Genomic DNA, 18052 nt, shown 5'->3' on the forward strand with positions numbered 1-18052 from the left:
TCAACATAATTAGCTACAATTCACTTGGTCTTGTTTGCAGATAATAAAGTCATTACTGTACTTAATGTCGGACTTATAGTTTTACTCTAGATCTACTATGTCACAGTTTGTACCATATCGTCAACGGAAGGTGTCATTGTGTCAATGTCGACCATCAATGCTTTGGTACTGGAACGAGATATCACGTTCTTTATCATCAAACTCTGAAGACAGTTGAGAAATAATAGAGTCATCTCCTGTTAATCATCCCCAGTGTACTCATAAGAAGAAAAGGAGAGGCATCAGACTTGCTAACATGAACACCAATACGAAATAAGTATGAGCTGAATTTGTCATGCCATGCCCAATGAGCCAGCTTGAAACCATATAAAGTCCTGTGAAGGCAATAAATATACGATGGATGGAAAGTATCAACAAATCCAAGAGGTTGTTCCATGTAAACTTCCTCAATCAGATCCCCATGAAGAAATACATTCCCTCACATCCAACTGAAGAATAGACCATCCACAAGAATCTGCGATAGATAAAATAATTCGAATAGGCGTAGGTTTGACCATAAGGCTGAAGGGCATCAAAGTCAAGTCTAGGTTTCTACAAGGGATTGCGAAAGTGTCTCTAGTCGACGTTGAGGGTAACGTCTAGACGAACCACAGTAACAAAAGGTGCCTCTTGGGCAGAACCATCCATCAGATCAAATATGGGAATGGGTTCAGTGCTAGAGGTAGTGGGTGTAGGCGATACAGAAATTAAGGGATGAGTGTCGAGAAAGCTAACTAGATACAAGATCGGACGTTTTAAATGTATAAATAGCTTCATCAAAGATAACATGGTGAGAGATAAATACCTTCTTGGTGGTAGGATCTAGGCATTTGAAAACCTTATAAAATTAACTATAACCAATAAACACACATGGAAAGCTACAAGGAAAAAATTTGTTAGGCGCATAGAGTCACAAATAAAGGAACCAAAGACAGCCAAAAGAACGCAACATGGAGTAGGAAGGTGGCATACTCTATAGAGTGGCAAAGGAAAACACAACCTAGAGTACTAGCATAAGCATTTGATTAGTGGAAAAAATTTCTGCTTGAAAGGCTTTAACTCAATAAATAGCGGGTAACCTACAATGAAATAAAAGACTCAGTCCAGGTCCAGTAACGTGACAGTGCTTGTGTTTTAGACAAGCATATTAAGCAAGTGTATAAGGGCAAGAAATACGTTTGTCTATGTCGTTTGCACTTTAAGAACTTAAAGGTTGGGTATTTCGAAATTCACCTCCCTTTTCTAGCTGAAGATTTTTTATTTTAGATTCTAAATGATTTTCTACTAGAGATTTAAATTTCAAAAAGACTTGAAAAAATCAAATTTAGAAGAAAGTGGATAAAACCAAGACTATGATCATCAACGAAATCACATAAAATTCGGAACCATTAGAATTAGGAACAATGGAGAACCGACCATAAATTAATGTGCTAGGAGCATTTGAAGAAGAAGCTCATTTATTATTGAAATAAATGAAAGTGTACGACTTTTACTCATATTACAAGAAATACAAGTAGAAGACATACCATTCTTGGAGAAAACTGAATTAAATAATCCTTAATTAAAATATTTAATACCCTAGAAGGCATGTGACCAAGACGAAAATGCCATATAGCAAGCGTTACTTTGACTGAAACTGAGGTGTAACTAAAAAATGATGAATGAGCTTCATCCAAGAAAAACAAATATTTCCGCCTAGTTCCAATGTTGAGAATTCGTTATCTCCTGAAAAATAACAAAACCATATTTAGAAAAGATAACAAAACAGTGAAGATCGTCAACAAGTTTGCTTATAGATAATAAGTTGAATGGTGAGAGGCACACCATTACCGATAAACTCTTATAACTAAAATTGGGAGTTAAGTGAGAAAAGTTATCGGAACCTGACGTCATATGATGGGAGGCACCACTTTCGACATACCAAAGTGAATCTGAGTATAGTGATGACGAGACACTGAAGAACAAGGGGAGGGTTCAATAACATTGGCAGCTTGGGATTCTCAATGTGGAAGAGATTGGTCATGAGCATGTGGATGAGGTGAATCACAGGTCCAACGAGAAGGGGATTCTTGGTGTCGTCATCGTGGTGATGACTAATTACGACGACAAAGAGAGTCTTGCTATTGGAGGTGTGGTGGTTGACAAGTGAGCAAGAAGCACCAGTCGGCAGAACGGTCGGGCTTCTTGCACTACTTGTAAATAAATGCCACTGATGAGTGATGACCGAGAGGGGCGTTTGTCATGACGAGGGGGATTGAGAGGAGTGTTTGGAAACCGATATTCACGATGATCCGAATGATGTGTATAGGCATCAACACCTTCAGTAATATGAGGAACGAGTCAAAAACATTTAATAACACCATCTTGACCCTGAAGTATAAAAATTAGGGGTGTACATTTAGTATCCGAACCGGCCAAATAGATTTGGGCAGTTTGGACACCAATCCAATGGTTATCCGGATTGGTTTGGATACTAAAATATAAAAACCGAGTGGTTTGGTTCGGTCTATGGATTTGTTTGACGGATAACCGAAGAAACCGAACCAAACCATTTATTATTACTTTCTATATATTATATATGTGAGAATATATTATTCAATTGTTTATCATTTTTTCTCTTTCTCAAATGTTGATAATATGTGTCGAACTAATCACGTACATGTAGACTTAAGGGTTTGTGAGATAATAATATTTTTTAGCACGTTCTAAGTATAATTGTAGCTAGTTTTAAAGTTGAAAATTCGGAAGTTTGTTCTTGGAAAACTTTTGACCTTTGGTTCGGTTATTCAACCGAACCAAACCCTTCATGCATAGTTTGGTTCGACAACCGAACCAAACCATGAACGGATTAGTTCGGATTGAAATTTATAATAATTGAACCCTTTGGATTGGACTATGGATAGGCTCAAAAAGTCGGTTATCCAACCGATGTTCACTCCTAATAAAAATCAGTAGAGGTGGTTTAAGGAGAATATATCGAACTGGAGTCTCCTAATCTAGGCCGAGACCATTCGAAACCAATATACTTTTCCAGCTTCGGAAATATGATGACATGTGGTGGCTTAAGTTTCACGTAATTAAAAACCTGTAGTTACGAGCATAATCCGCTATTGATGAATTGCCTCACTTAATACGCTGAATTTGTTCCTTGAGTTGAAGAGAGTGACTGATGCATAGACTAGCATAAGTTTGATTGAGCTTATCCCTAATATTAGCTGCTCGGGTTAAGCCTCTGATATCTGTCATTGCCTCTTTGGAGATAGAACTAGAAATGATCGAAAAAATAAGACAATATGTTGTTAACCAAGATTCATAAGGAGGATTAAGAGTTAACGAACCTGTAGGAAAAACTAGTGTGGGTTTAGGAGGAGAAACCGTATTATCAAGATACAACATGGGGACACAATAAAGAAATTCTAAATCAAGTTTCAAATTTATCATAGAGATAAGGTACATGTAGAATATCATAGTTGGTGCCAAGGGAGATAAAGTAGCAATTAAAATAGAAGAACTCGGTGAAGATTCCATAGCACATGAACACAATAGCATAACCTTGTGAAGAAAGTAACCGCAAAATACTCAAAACCTCGATATAAAATCGGATAAAGAAAGAAATCCAAAAGCCAAAGACCTCAGTGCAGATAAACGAGACAAGATAGTGATGAACTCGGTTGGCGACAACCGAAAAAAAAATCAGCAAGGATCGAAGTTGTTAGAGAACGACTCTGGATATCATAAGAGATTATGAATAGGTTTTATGTATGAGGAAAATCATGAAATTCTCTTTTGTGTTTTATCAGGTTACATAAATACATACTTTACATATATATATATATATATATATATATATATATATATATACATACATACATATATGGTATAATGGAAAATATCAAGTCCAATATTGTCACAATCCTTAGCCAATGTTTTCCCTAATTTGACAATTATTAGTTCTTTGAAGTTTTTCTGAAAAACCTGAACTCAATTTGGATTTAGAGAAAGGGAAAACGCGTGAGTGAAAATTCAGTATATGGTTTTAAGGAAGAAACACAATTTGGATTTCACTTGGAAGTTTTTTTTGAAAAACACAAACCTAATTAGGGTTTAGAGAGAGAGAACGAGAAGTGAGAGAGGGAAGATTGTTGAAGAAGATGATGAATGTTGAAGTTGATTAAAATTGTTGAAGAAAATGAAGATAGAGAAAGAAGATGAACATTGATAAGAGAGAAACAAAAAAAATGTAAAAGAGACAGAAATAAAGAAAAATGTAAAATTAGGATAAAAGTAATTACTTGACAATATTCTCACGATAACAAAGAAAAAAGACTAAACAGGAATGCTGAATAAAATTCTGGCCAATTGGGTGAATTGGTCACATTATGATTAGGGAAATATTACAAGTACATAGAAGTTTTACTTCATCTTTGACATGCGCGCTAACTCACTTTCACTAGAGTAATTATATAGAACAAGAAAAACTAGAGACTCTTGACATATATCCTATGTGGCTTGTTGTAATTCGTGTTTTTAATGATTCTAATCTACTAAATAATGAATCACGGAAAGTTCTTTCAAAGTTTGACTACAATCTGATTCTTTACCCAGATGAGTCATGCCAAAGATTTAGTAAAAATTGTGTGTACTTGTAGCATTTTTCTTATGATATCATGGTCATTACCCTTAAACTTAAGATAAACATATTTTCTTTCTCCAATCCTACTACTTTCCTTTTTCTCAAAAAGATAGAGATGGCAAGAATATAATCGATTTCGAAATATCTATATAGAGAGAGAAAATTTCCAGAAAATTTACATATCTTCTTCCTCTGTTTCTCTCCAAAATTTACAAAATTTTTTTTAGAGAGAGATATTAGAAGTTTAGAGAGAGAGGGGAAGAATTTTCAGAAAATTTTTAGAGAGAGAAAGAGAGGAAGATTACTTCAGAGAGATAGAGAGGAAAAAGATAATCAACGTCCATGGTATTCTGAAGGTTTTAGAGAGAGAAAGAAAAAAATTCCAGATTTCGAAATATTTGTATAGAGGGAGGGGAAGAAGATAATCAACATCCATGATTTTTTAAAGTTTTAAAGAGAGAAAGAAAACGAGAAGAGAGAGTTTGCTCGCGGGATTCCAAAATTTCGTTTGATTTTCAAACCAAGGGCAAGAGGGGGGAGAAAAAGAAATGAAGATCAGAAAAAAATGAGCTGTCCTGACATTTGGACTGGAAGCTCATTTCTGGCCGAAAATGGTGTTCCTGCTCGTTTCCCCAAATTTTGGATCCCTCACTCATTTTTTCTTCAAAAAACTATACTACCTACTCTAGTCTCTAGCTACAAGAGATCATACCTATCAAAATAATACCATCTTTCTAGAACTAATTATTATAGTCATACCTATCAAAGTAGTACTTTGGGGCGTGAAACCAGTTACCATACTTTTTTTTGAAATCAACCACTTATTAAGTCGAACTCAAACAGTCAAACTAGCTCAATCTTTTCTTTTGTCAAAATTGTAAGATCCAAATATCTTTGGAGAGACACATGCACACTCAATCAAGGTAATTAAGTTTCACAACCCACACGTACTCAAATTTTTATTTGATTGGAGCGGGTATCAAGTTGGTTTGGATCCTCTAGGTTTCGAGCTCGAGACACAGATACTCTATCACCTTTAGAAAAGAACAATCAAATCAACTATATGTATATTTACTTTGTGCAAAGAACATGACTAATGTTACTTCACATTAACCAAGAAAGGAAGATAATTTGAATAGAACCCCATAACATTATAACAAAACTCACCCACCAGTACTAAAAATAATCAATTGTCCAGCTTGCTTCCTTCTACCCTTCACAATCTGGAAGTTCAAATAATACCAAAAACTAACCAAAATCAAAAGATTTCAACAGAAAAAAGGAAAAGAGAAACTTCCACCATTGCTACCATGCATGGATCCTTTACCCTTGAATCATTCACATGGAAGCCATGGCAACAACTGCAAGCTTTTGAAGATTCAACTTCACAACAGTATCGGTGAACATTTTTGTATCTTCTTCGGTGTTCCCCTCGGGTATGTCAACAATATAAGACTCCAAAACAATACTATAAACTTTTCCTTCTTTTGAAACGAACTCCTTAACCGAAGTAATGGAACGATAATTATTTAGTCGATGCTCACCTCCTACAACTCTAAAACTCAAGATATGTTTCTCATCATCCAAGATTTCTAGTCTTTCGGTACTCGTAGAAGCTGGTAAGCCTGATATGACAGTAACTTCGCGAACACTTCCTACACCTCCATTACCATTTATCATTCTGCAACTCTTAATGAAATGTTTGTATTTTTGAGGACTATCAAAACTCCTAACAAGAGGCCATACAATACTAACCGGAGCATCGATATGTTGAGTTATTAAAGATGTGCATGTATTTGGGGTGTGATTATCAAATTTATGGTATTGATTAATATGAGATTCAAGTTGTGTAAATTCTTCATTGGTTAGACCATATGAAGATTGGTTAGAATCCATTAGGGTATTAGGAGGAAAATGTGAGTAGTAAGGATGAGTGTGAAGCTAGAATGAGGGATAGAGATTAGAAAATGGAGGGTAAGAGAAGAAATATATAGAAGTACTGTTTGTGTGTGTTGGAGAAAGAGAATATGAGTTACCTCTCCTCTCTTGAAAGGGTAATGAGGGTAATGAGGGTTTTAATGACCAACCTTTGTTTCTTTCCTTTTGATGATATCCGTGTATCTAGAGTCAACTTCTTAGCAGCTCATCAACTTAAGAGAGCTAGGGGATTAAGATTTTAATGTATTGTGTGTCCAATGATAAGACATTTGTTGATATTAAGAGTCTCCTAAAATGTGGTTGATATTTTTTAGATTTTGAATTTGTATACAAAATGGCCATTGACATTTCGTAAAATTTTTAGAGATATTATCACAACATTTGGCGTGATACTTCCTAAGGACGGAGAGCGGACTCTAACTTTCTTACACTCTTGTAGAATGTCAATTGACATTCCAAAAATAACTTTACCACAGCCCTTTATTGATACCGAATTGAATAATTTTAACAAAATATTCTACTTATTTATGATAAAATGGAGAAATAATAGTATATTTTATTTAACATTTTATAATAATATATTAATAATATGTATTTAAATAATAATATTAAAAATACTGTTTTCAATGTAATTGGAACCCTAATTTGAAAAATATTCTAATTTTAGAAAGTTTTCATCTCCATCTCTAGCAAACTAAAATCACTAATGAAAAACTGAATATATGAGTGAAATTGTTATGGTGATAAAGGTTTCTGTCTATTGGAATTGTTAGATTTTTTTTTTTTTTTTTTTTTGAGAAATCGACTACGATCTACGTTAGTCGTTACAAGGCATTGATACATCATGAAGATGTGATGAGCACGATAACCGCCTAATTTAAACTATAATGAAAGAGGCTTAATGGCCGACAATGTGAAAGAGGCCTAAAGCCCGACAATATGAAAGAGGCCTAAAGCCGGACAAATTTATTACAATATTTACTATATATATTGCTTAAATTACATGGGATAAATCTTGATAGCAAACTGCTTCCAGCGAGACTCGATCTCACGACTTCATGGGTTTAAGTGGGGTGTCCAACCGTTACACCAAAGGGTGGTGGATAAATTGTTAGATAATTAATGGTAAATGGTGACGGAATAAAATTCAAACGACGTTGCCTATTTTTCTTGGTCTTTGGTATAGGAAGAGCATCATTTGGTATGGGCAATGCATTAAAGAGGTTCAATTTATGTATTTGCTCTTCCTATACCAAGTTAGTTTAAGGAGAGTGTTATAAGAATCATTTAATAAATAGTTCTAAAATATAAGATCTTGAATAAAAAGTAAGAATAAATTTAATACTTATTCGTTTGTATAGTTTTTTCAAACACAAACAACTTAACCGTAACATAGGTCACTACTACCAACATCACCATTAACATAACAAAAACTACAAAATGCAGAAGTTTACTATTATTACTATCTTATACAAGCTCTTAATGATGCTTCAAAATTTCATGAATGAGAAACTATCATTAATGAATGGGGCAACCAACACCAAGACATAAGAGTCCTTCGACTTAAACGGAGGCACGAGTTAAATTATGGCATCGAGCCATCGACTTAAACGAAGACATACATAATGAAGATAATATGACTCCGCTTATCAATATGGAAAAAAATGAAGATAATATGTCTCATTTAAAAAAAATTCTTATTTTGTCTTTTTCTATAGTTGAAAAAATAGTTTTAGTGTTTAGGTCGTTTTTTGTTCCAGTCCGTAAAGATCTTCAATTGGCTAGAATGAAAACGATTAACATTTTTGACCAAAGCGGATGAAGTTGCTTTATTTTTCAACCACTCATCACAAAAAATACGTCATAGTTTATCTGTTGTGGACGGAATTTGTTTACATTTTCAATTTTGGTTAAAAAATTTCAATTTATGTTAAGTCGAAACTTCTTTTTTGAAAATGTCGTTTATATATTTTCTAAGTTACATCATGTTCAATTAGTTGATTTATACTGTCTTTCCAAGGTTTTTAGGGTTTCCATCTCCTTTTTTTTTTACCGTATAAAGTTTTAGAGGAGGGACCCATTATTTTATTCCAACCGATTTTGGGATATTTTGAAAACAAATGAAATGTGTCCCTCCCTATACTAAAAGGGATGTTTTCCCTATCTAACGCACTTCTTATACTAACCACTGTTCTTCCTATATCAAAGACTTTAGTGTTTAGGGAAAATAGATAAACTATGACGTATTTTTTGTGATGAATGGTCGAAAAATAAAGCGACTTCATCTGCTTTGGTCGAAAATGTTGATCGTTTTCATTCTAGCCAATTGAAGATCTTTACGGACTGGAACAAAAAACGACCTAAACACTAAAACTATTTTGAAAATGTCGTTTATATATTTTCTAAGTTACATCATGTTCAATTAGTTGATTTATACTGTCTTTCCAAGATTTTTAGGGTTTTCATCTCCTTTTTTTTTACCGTATAAAGTTTTAGAGGAGGGACCCATTATTTTATTCCACGGATTTTGAGATATTTTGAAAACAAATGATATGTGTCCCTCCCTATACTAAAAGGGATGTTTTCCCTGTCTAACGCACTTCTTATACTAACCACTGTTCTTCCTATATCAAAGACTTTTTCTTTACCAGATAGATACTTTCAACCATAATTTAAGGTGATGTACGTTGCCTGGAAATTCATTCATCACAGAAGCTAACAGATTGTCATTGATTAACTGAGTTATATTTTTGGAGATTAGGCGACTGATTTTCAGTTTGTGAACAGCTTGAACTTGCTTATGTACTTAGGTGCAGTGTATTTTTTTGTTAAATCTGAATATAAAATCTTCAATAAATAATATAAAATTTACTTGTAAAGTTTCAGTACTTGCATGTATGTACTTCTATAATCAATTCAGACTTTAAAACAAGCCTTTTTACAAATTTATACTTGTTTTGGAAGCTGAAAAGACATATAAATTGGATACAAAAAATATGTTTTAAGATTTTAAGATAAAAACATGCAACTATATTTGCTACAACTATAGTCGCTACATATTCAAATCTTCATTATTTGTTTTCTTCACGCTCTACTTTGCCAATTTTTTTAGTTCAACTTTCATTATGGATCAAAACTTAATGTCAAGATAATGTTACTTCCTAATGTTTTAGACAAAGATTAACCTAAAATCTAAATGGATGCCTAAAGAAATTATAAATTTATGATAATAGTTTGTATGGAGGGGGAAGGTTGTGTTTGAAGCATTTATTTTACATTAATTTGTAGATAGATTCTTGTGATTTTCATATTTCTAATAAGCATGTCAGGTGGCAGATTTGTCCTTTATCTAAAAGAGGAGTAGTTGAGAACTCTAATCAATGAAGGAGCCTCGGATATACCCAAAAGAAGAAAGTTTTCTACGGGAGTTAAAAAATTATTGAGTAGGATGTCCCGATAGTATTCATAGCATATCCTTTCAACAAAAAAAAAAAAAAAAAAAAAAAAAAAAAAGAAAAGTATTCATAGCATATACTTATCCAACATTTTACAAGTAATAAAATAGTAAAAAGGATCTCACTTTTTTTTTGATGAAATAAAAAGGATCTCACTTTTTTTTTTGATGAGATATAAATAAAGTAAAACCACAAAATTCTTACTAAGGTTAACTAACTTAAAGCGGAAATAAAAGAAGGTACTACATTCCATACTTTTTTCTGACAATTATTTCTACCCCATTTGGCTAGAGCATCTGTTTTGGAGTTGCATTCCCTGGGAGCACGAGTAAAAATGATGTCTGTGAACTGATTCTTGAGATCTAGAGACTTGGAGATGATCTGTTTGGATTGCCAGTGTAAACCATCACTCTGATCATTGATGTATTTGATGATGTCTTGATTATCACTTTCGATGTGAACATGTTGGATTTGAAGTTGGATCGGCCATAAGATACCGTAGTGTATGGCTAAGCTTTCACATTCTTCTGAATTTTGTCCTCTGACAGTGTCTGTGATAGCTATGATAAAATTTGCTTCTTCATCATGGATAATACACCTATTCCAGCTGGTTCCGTCAATTGCATAAAGGAAGCATCCACATTAATTTTGAGAAATGGTGTCGATGGAGGTCTCCATTGTTGTTGCCTTGGTTTTTTCCTGCATTTATTGGTTACTGATGATTCAATTTTGAGTGGTGTGGTGGACGTATTGTTGATACGGATGATCATCTGTATTGGTGTTTGTTTTGGTGAGTTAAAGCAATTCTTGCACCTAGCTTTCCAAATAACCATAGAATTTTTTTCATATAAAGTTGTAGTTTCCTCATTTAATTGTTCCCATTTTTGAATCCATTGCTTAACTGTAGTTAATTGTTCAGATCTAACCTGAAAGTGAGACCATATTGCTCTGGCATAGCTACAGTGTAACATCACATGGTCTATAGTTTCATTTTCATCACAGTATGTACAATTGTATATGTTACCAATATACCTGGCAATTTTGTCCCTTACTGGTAGACTGTTTGTACAACATTTCCATAGAAATAGTTTTATGCGTGGTATAGTGTTCATATTCCAAATGTAGAACCAGTTCGTTGTGTCATGCATAGGTTCATTACTCACAGTTCTCAAATAATTATACATTGATTGAACAGAGAAGTTACCTTATTTAGTGAGTGTCCATTTAGCGGTATCCTCCTTATCATTCAGCAAGTTAATACTAAGAATCGCGCTGCAAGTATTATTATCAAAATAATTATTAAGAAAGTTAGTATTCCAGTTGTTATTTGTAATGAGCTGGGCAACTCATTCGAGGCTAGAGTTATTCTGATTGTTTATGGGGGGAGGGTGGTTCGGGATCCAGAGATCGTGCCATATACTAATTTGTGTACCTTTATTGATATCCCAGAAGACCAGACCTTCCATATGACTGAAATGTTTACTGATAGCTTTCCAAGGCCAGGAATGATTAACCTTAAGGGGGGAGGGTTTATTAGATTCAGGGAAATACTTGGCTTTGAAGACTTGGACCCAAATGGATTGGGGGTTGTTGAGAAGACGCCAATTAAGTTTATTGAGGAAAGCATGGTTATCCAGAAGCGAAAGACGGATACCTAGCCCACCTAATTTGCGTGGCTTACAAATGGCGGGCCAGTTGATGGTGTGAAGTTTTTTGGATTTTCTCCCCCAGAAAGTCCTTTGGAGGGACTCGATGCTGTTACAAATGCCTTTGGGAATGGCAAAGCATTGCATCTGGTATCGGGGAACGACCGCTGCAATAGTTGGGATGACTATTGAACGACCAGCTTGAGAAAGAAGGTTGGTTTGCCACTTGGAGAGTTTGTTTTTAATTTGGGTTAAAAGGGAGTTGAAAGCTTGTTTGTTTCTATCGATGAAAAGATATGTGCCAAGGTACTTATCTCCGGACGAAGATTGATGGACTTTAAGATTGCGAATCATCATTCTTTTGAATTTGGGGTGTGAATTTTTGGTGAAAAAGATATTGGATTTAGCATAGTTAATCATTTGACATGAGGCCTCACTGAATTCTTTAAGAATTTGTTTGAGATTGTGCACATTTTCAAGAGAGTTTTGGCCGAAAATAACGCAATCATCAGCAAATAAGATATGCTTAATGGTGAGGTTAGAGTTGGGGATGGGGAAGCCGACGAAAGGGATTTGGTTGTTTTTGTTTTCCAGCATACGACTAAGACCTTCCATGGCAATAGTGAACAGAAAGGGACAGAGGGGGTCGCCTTGCCTGATACCTCGACTAACCTCGAAGGCTAAACCAGGACGACCAGTGATGAGCACTGCTATGGTGCTGGAGTTTAGACAAGCTTTGATCAGATTGATCCAGTGAGGAGAGAAACCCATGAGAGTCATGATTTTCTCGAGATAGCTCCATTCGATGCGGTCAAAAGCTTTAGACATGTCAAGTTTGAGGCCGAAGTAGCGTTTAAACCTGCGGATCTTCTTAAAGGAATGGACTAGTTCTTGGCTTATAAGGATATTGTCCGTGATTTGCCTACCAGACATGTACGCGGCCTGAAAGGGGGAGATAAGATCTGGAAGGAAGATTTTGAGACGGTTAGCCATGATTTTAGTGATTATCTTGTAGGTTGTAATGAGCAGGCTAATTGGTTTGAAGTCGGACGGGGTTTGAGGTGTTTTGGTTTTAGGGAGAAGACAAATGTGTGTATGATTGGACTGAGGTGGGAGGGACGTCGTGCTAAAGAAATGAGTGACCATATCAATAATGTCATCCTTCACCGTGTCCCAGTTGGATTGGTAGAAAAACATGGGGTAGCCGTCTGGCCCAGGAGTTGCCTCAGGCTTGAGTGAGAAGATGGCCTTTCTAATCTCTTCAACCACAGGTGTAGAGATAAGGGTATCATTCTGAAGGGGATTGATTTGGTGAGAAAAGCAATTCAGTAGATTGGTGGAAAAACTAGAACCAGCCGAAGTAGAGATGTTAAGTAGATGATTTGAGAAGATGGTAGAGATTTCTGCTTCTTCATTGGTCCAAGTTTTGTCATCTTTTTTAATGGAGTGCATTTGATTTTTTCTGTTCCGAGTGACAGCTCTGGCGTGGAAGTACTTGGTGTTCCTATCCCCCAGGTTAATATTGGCAATCCTGGATTTTTTTTCATAAACTCTCTTGCTGGAGGAGAAGAGTTTCGATTTGGGTGAAGGTCTCATGAAAAATTACCGGGTCTTGGATGTTCTGGATTTTGTTTGTGAGCTGCTTAATGTTAGTGTCCAGGTGACCGAAGACCTCTTTGTTCCACTTCGACAAGCGGGTGGCCAAAGAGTTGAGTTTGGACTGGATTTGATTAGGAATAGAAGTCCAATTTGATTTGATGAATTGCGCACAGTTTGGATGAGACATCCAAGTACGGATGAATTTGAAGGGTTTGCGACCCAAGGAGGAGTTAGGTTTGGTAGTGAGAATGATGGGATTATGGTCAGAGCCCAGAGTGGGAAGATGAGTGAGTTTGGATTGAGGGAAGATGGAAAGCCAATTATGATTGACTAGAGCTCTATGTAGCCTCTCCTGAATAAGATTGCCCTTAAATTGTTTGTTTGTCCAAGTGAAGAGATAGCCAGAGTATCCAATGTCATGGAGACCTAGGCTATTAATGACCTACTTGCATTTATTCATGCTTGAGCATTAGGCCTCTTTCCCTTCTAATTTTTCAAACGAGTGCAGAATACAATTAAGATCGCCTATTACTAACCAAGGGTCTCGATTGTCAGGGGGTGTGGCTAGCTAGGTTCTCACACGGTCTCATTTTGTTGTTGCTATATGGGCACCCATAAAACCCAGTGAGATAAAAATGATAGTTATTATCAATTTGGGTGCCTTTAGCATGGATCGTGTTTTGGTCCGTGTACAAGATGTCCAGAGTATAGTTAGGAGACCAGTAAAGAGCCAACCCACCAACTTTGTTCACGGGACTGACCTTATGGTGGTTATAAATGTGTCCAATATTCAGAACTTTGTCCAAGTTAACATTTATGCATTTGGTTTCGGACAAGAAAATGAAATCAGGATTATGCTCTTTAATTACACGCGACAAATGCTTTCTGTTGGTAAAGTTTCCACACCCCCTCACATTCCAGGCCTGAAAGGCCAAGTTTATTGGGTTGTGGTTGTCTGTGGACTGTTGAGAGTCCATGGGGCCACTAAGAAAAAAGAGTTTAAGACCACACCAAAATCCAAACCAGACAGAGATAAAAGAGGCAAACAGAGTAAAATAAGAGCACCTCCAACTGGTCCTGAAATTGATGAAAGGCACCCTAGGCTCCAGCTTAAGCCTAAAAGGCCAGCAGAAGGGGGATGGGCTATAGTGGTGAAGAGAAGAAAAAAAACAAGTCTAAACACACAGAGATTCTACAAGGAGCTAGCCAACAGAAAGGATATTCAAGACAATCAATAACCACCTAGCTAATTAATCAAGATCATAACAACAACAAAAACAGTAGAGTAAGCAAGATCTCTAAACTTTTATAAACAAATAGATCATCGGTTAAGAATTACTTTCCTGATTGGCTAATAGAGACATTGTTTGCCGATTTGGGATATGGTTCACGCTCGCCGTTACGCACAAGTTTCTTCGTGTAGATTTGATCTTCTAACTGCTGCGAATGGACACCGGGGCACTTTAACCCTAAAAAATTGAGGATGATTGCTTGAGGGTGTAGTTCTGTTGGATTCTTCTAAGGAAGTAATAACTAGGATGTATATAGAAAAGGTTGATTTCTAGTGGATTAGGTTGAAGGTTTAGGCTGGATTTGGGTGAGAGAATGAAAAGGAATGCGGGTTTATTGGACAGAAGAAGGGGGAGCTCTTCTTACACTGAGATGGCGTCATGCAAGTTTCTAAACAATTGAGGGATCTCATGTATACTAACCTAAGTAGTGGGAGTTACTTGACTGTGGGTATTATTAGATGAAATCAAGCCTTTATGTGTATCTGTGATTGGCTTTAATTTCGTGGGTGGATGTTTATATGTGGTAGTTGGTGGTTGATATCTGTGTTTGCATGTGAGATTTAATGGTGAGATCGTGTTGGATTTGCAGTAGAAGATAGCAGTTTAAGGTTTTGGTTTGGGGAAAAAAGGAGAGTCTCTCTCTCCTCAAAAAGGAATCTCACTTAGAAACTCTTTTTTTTGTTGAGAGCACTTAGAATCTTGGGATATAGATAATATTGTTGAAGAGAGTTTTTTTTCCTTTTTAAATATAATAATTTCAAGATCACCTAACTAAAAGAGGAAAGTTTAGTACATTCAACGAGGAATAAAGACTTAGTCAATCAGGTTTGACGTAGGGGACATTTATTTTTTGGTCCAAAAATTAACTAACTTGTCTCTTGCTCCCTAATCTTTATCTTCCTCAAACTCATCCCACCACAGATTCCAACCACCAACAATTCCGGTTAGCGCAGATTCCGACCACCACCTTCATTTCTCACCTCTTTCTTTCTCTCCCTCTCTCTCTCTTTCTCTCTCTCTTTCTCTCTCCCTCTCTCTCTCTTTCTCTCTCTCCCTTCTTCTTCTCTCTTCCTCCTCGTTTCCCTTTCTTTCTCTCTCTTATTTCTTGAAGAAGGTGATGAACTCTTATGTCTCAAAGTTGTTTGAAGATGAAGCAAATGAAGATTAACAATTTGACGATGATGAAGATGGAGGTGGTAAACCTCCTCCATGATGATGTTGATTTGGGGATTTATCTTTCTTCATTAAAAAGAAAATAAATTTCTTGCTATAAACCCCCCAATCAGAAATTCAGATACAAACCCTAGATCATCGAATAGATCAAAACTCATTGGAAATACACACACCTAGAATAAAAGACCAAATTCAAAAACGTTTGGAAAATCAACGAGGATCTGAACTCTTCCCGCGTACAAATATTTTGAAAGGTAAGCAGAATTGATTTAGGGCGAGTGTCAAATCCTAGAATAATTCCCAATGTCTCTCTCTCTAGGAAAATATGTCAGAGAGAAGATTTGAAGCAAGAGAAAGAAGCTTCCCTGAGTTGTCCAAGGAAGAACAATGTTGTTGTGGGTCTCAGGATAACATCAACAATTTACTCTTAGAGATTAGTTACACAAATGTCGAGACTGTTCATTGGTGAATATCATGCAGAAGATATGATCCTTCGATGAATTCTTTTAGGCCCCGACTTTGAAGAATAAAGAAAAATCTTCTTCAAGAAATAAGAGAAAGAAAGGGAAAAGAGGAGGTGAGATATGAAGGTGGTGGTCTGAATTGTTGGTGGTCAGAATATGTGGTAGGTGGATGAGGTTTGAGGAAGATGAAGATTAGGGGGCGAGAGACAAGTTAGTTAATTTTTGGGTTATTTCCCAAATTGCCCCCAACTTTGTGACTAGCTTCCTGCCTAGCCCCCTATAGACAATACCCAGATGATCCCCTTTTTCAGATTCTGTTATAACACCGTTAACTAGTCATCACCCCCTCTCATCCATCATATCACCTCTCTCTGCCACCTCATCGTCTTCACCGGCGAAGGTCGCCGGCCGGTGACCTTTAAACATAACAAAAATTATTAATAATATTTCTTTTCTCCCCTCTCTCTCTCTAAAAAAAATTAAATTTTCTCTCTCCTATTTCTCTCTCTAAATACTCCGGCGAAGGGTTTCCTTTCGCTGGAGTAGGCCTGGAACAAACCTTGAACAGATCTGTTGAAGGTCACGAATAGACCTTGTCTGCTCCAGACTTACTCCGGCGAAGGGTTTCCCTTCGCCGAGTATTTAGAGAGAGAGAGAGAGAGAAAATTAAAAAAAAATGTTTTTTTTAGAGAGAGATAGGAAATATTTTTTTTATGTTTGAAGGTCGTCGGCCGGAAAATTGGTCGGCCGGCGAACTTCGCCGGTGAAGATGATGAGGTGGCGAGAAGATGAGTTGGCAGAGAGAGGAGATGATGACTAGTTAACAGTGTTATAACGGAATCTGAAAAAGGGGGCCATCTGGGTATTTTTGATAAAGTAAGGGGCTAGGCAGGAAGTTGATCACAAAGTTGGGGGCTATTTAGGAAATAACCCTTAATTTTGAGTCAAAAAACAAATACGCGCCCTAAGTCAATCATGGTTGACTAAGTCTTTATTCTCCAAAGCTGCGACCTCGTCCTTTTTGGGTGACAAGAGATTAAAAGAGGATTCAATATTTTTTTTTTTTTTTTGATGAGAGAAACATCGCATTACGAAAACCAAAAGTACAAAGTACAAACCAAGAAACTAGAGAAAATCAGAAATAAACGTAGGTACAGAATTCCACACAGTTCTGCAAGCGTTCCTTCTTCCCCATTTGACCAGCGCGTCTGCCGGAGTATTGCATTCAATATACGTAGGTACAGGATTCAATATTTGTGGTTGTGGATTCAATATAGTGAGAACTAGTTCACGATTTGTGAGGCAAAATTAAACCAATATGTTTGCTAGGTTAGGTTACGAACTATCAAAAACGAAGTTTTCATTTTGTACATACCAGATCACCAAGATGAAGGTCAAGAACGCTCTGAGATGTTCAGAAAGATTAACTATGTATTAAGAAGTAGTGCATAGCATCGCGTGAACATTACGATTTTTATGTTTCACACTTCGGCCGAATCCTAAACTATCAACATACATCACTACTTCGCCCGTAAACAATTGTTATGTGACTATGTGTTGTGCCAAGATCAAAGTGACCTATAATAACCTTAAGCAGTCAATTCTTTTATTGCAGTGTTTAATTTATAGTATATTGGCGCTATATTATTCATTCAATATGATATAAGTATATTACTTAGAGTATCACTCAACCAAGGACTCAAATAACAATTAATATAAATAACAATTACCATTGATCTAATTTAATCAAATAACAATTGTCAATTGCATTGACAGTTTTAAATGATAATGATGTCTTTAGGACCATCCAAGG

The 18052-nt window shown here is 36.1% G+C and overlaps 1 pseudogene; it reads right to left on the bottom strand.

Annotated features, from left to right (window-relative positions):
- Nucleotides 1-5819: 5819 nt before the first annotated feature.
- Nucleotides 5820-6731, bottom strand: LOC147543778 (abscisic acid receptor PYL2 pseudogene; annotated as a pseudogene).
- Nucleotides 6732-18052: the final 11321 nt, after the last annotated feature.

The sequence above is a fragment of the Eschscholzia californica genome, unplaced genomic scaffold, assembly GCF_041429995.1.
Source record: "Eschscholzia californica isolate CP2 unplaced genomic scaffold, dmEscCali1.0.p SCAF_4, whole genome shotgun sequence".
NCBI classification, from domain to species: Eukaryota; Viridiplantae; Streptophyta; class Magnoliopsida; order Ranunculales; family Papaveraceae; genus Eschscholzia; species Eschscholzia californica.